We start from the raw sequence: 2235 nt of genomic DNA on the forward strand, positions 1-2235 counted from the left end.
AAAAAAAAAAAAAAAAAAAAAAAAAAAGAAAATAAGAAAAACATCGAAGTAGAAAAATAAGCAAAACATGGGGCTCCTGGGTGGCTCAGTCAGTAAAGTGTCTTCCTTAGGCTCAGGTCATGATCCCAGGGTCCTGGGATGGAGCCCCACATCAGGCTTCCTGCTCAACCAGGAGTCTGCTCCTCCCTCTCCCTTTACCCTTCCCTCTTCTTCTGTCCTTCCCCCACCCCTCCTGTTCTCCCTCACTAGCTCTGCTCTCTCAAATAAGTAAGTAAAAATTCTTAAAAAAAAGAAAAAGAAGAAAGAAAAAGCAGCAAAATATATCAACCAGGCATTGAACAAAAAAGGAAAAGGGGCAACCACTACTGCCTCCACCTCATTAATAATCAGGTAAATGTCAGTTAAAATAACATTAAGATTTGGGATGCCTGGGTGGCTCAGTCCGTTAAGTGACTGCCTTCAGCTCAGGTCAGGATCCGTATCCTGGGATCAAGCTGTGCTCAGCTGGGAACCTGCTTCACCCTCTCCCTCTGCCTGACACTCCCCCTCTGCTTGCACTATCTCTGACAAATAAAGAAATAAAAACCTTTTTTTTTAAAGTCTCAATTAAAAAAAATCAGGGGCACCTGGGTGGCTCAGTTGTTGGGCATCTGCCTTCGGCTTGGGTCATGATCCCAGAGCCCTGGGACCGAGCCCCGTATGGGGCTCCCTGCTCAGCGGGAGGCCTGCTTCTCCCTCTCCCTCTGTCCCTGCTTCCATTCTTTCTCTCACTGTGTCTCTGTCAAATAAATAAATAAAATCTTTAATAAAAAAAAAAAAAAATCACCCAATAAGTATTAGCGAGGTAACATGCCTGACAGAACCCTGCCATCATCTAAAGGAAAGTGATCTTGCAATAACCAAACTTTTTGTCTAGTATAACTTCCCTGTCCCACTCCTTTCTGCCTATGAAAGCCTTCCATTTTGTACAGAATGAATGCCGTAATCATTAATTCATTAAGTCACTAATTGATTAATTCATTAATCACTGAATAAAGCCAATAAGATCTTTAAAGTCTATTCAGTTAAATTTTGTTTAACACTCCACTCCATATCTAGCTTTTTTAAAATGTGTACCATCCCCATCAACATATATAGTGCTAACACTTTTTTTTAAAGATTTTTAAAATTTATTTATTTAGCAGAAAGAGAGTGAGAGAGGGAACACAAGTAGGGGGAGTGGAGGAGGGAGAAGCAGGCTTCCCACTGAGCAGGGAGCCCAATGTGGGGCTCCATCCCAAGACCCTGGGATCATGACCTGAGCTGAAGGCAGACAATGACTAAGCCACGCAGGCATCCCCAGTTCTAATAACACTTTTTTATAGCTGCATAATAATTCTCAGAATGGAAGTATCAGAAGTCATCTATTACCCTATTATCGGGTATTCACCTTGTCTCTGGTATTTTGTCATTATAAACCATGTTGCAATGAATACCCTTGCACTATATGCTTATATTCTGCTTTTATTTCAGTGGGATACTGGTCTGTTGATTGACTGAATGAGACTGTTAGGCCCTTTTAATTTTATTACAAGATACCAGATCGCTTCCAAAAAAGGGCAGAAATTCAAATCTCCCTGCAGCAGTAATGTGAAAAGCTGAAATTACTACAAATAAAACACTGCCAGCAATAAACTTGACAATAATGAAAATGAACAGCTAACTTCAGGTTTAAGTGCTACAGTCATACTGGACAGCCATTCTCTTTAGAACACCATTAGATTCAAAAGTACTGGACAATTCTGCCATCACAGAAATCAAGTTCATATTCTATTTATGATCATACCTGCAATAAGCACTAGAGAATAAGCTCTATTTACAACACAGTGTTAGCAGTATAACTTACATTTCTGTAGGTGAAGTATTTTCTTTCATGTTTCTAATATCTAAAACCCAGTAACACTAATCATGCTATTTAATGTTTTTTTTAATTTACAGCTTAAAAGTCTTTGCTTTGGGCCTCCTTCCCTGTATTCAGAATTGTATGATTACACCAAAACTAATCTGACTTCTCTGGACATGAAAGAGAATAGAAAACAAAACCCACTGATAGACAGTATTGGCCTTGCTCCTTAACGGCCAAAACTAAGTTGTAAAACCGTCAGCCCAAAACTGCTATTTTGTCTCCTGTATTTTCCAGGGTGTTTTTCAAAGTTCCAAATAAATAACTAATAATTTTTTTTTTTTTTTTTTTTT

At 39.0% G+C, this 2235-nt stretch overlaps 1 protein-coding gene across 1 annotated transcript in view; it reads right to left on the reverse strand.

Moving 5' to 3' along the window:
• Positions 1 to 2235, reverse strand: part of LOC111153170 (Bardet-Biedl syndrome 4) — a 59288-nt gene that overhangs the window by 56083 nt on the left and 970 nt on the right. The window lies entirely within an intron of this gene.

This window comes from Enhydra lutris, unplaced genomic scaffold, assembly GCF_002288905.1.
Source record: "Enhydra lutris kenyoni isolate GAN:26980312 unplaced genomic scaffold, ASM228890v2 scaffoldscaffold31, whole genome shotgun sequence".
In the NCBI taxonomy this organism is placed as follows: Eukaryota; Metazoa; Chordata; class Mammalia; order Carnivora; family Mustelidae; genus Enhydra; species Enhydra lutris.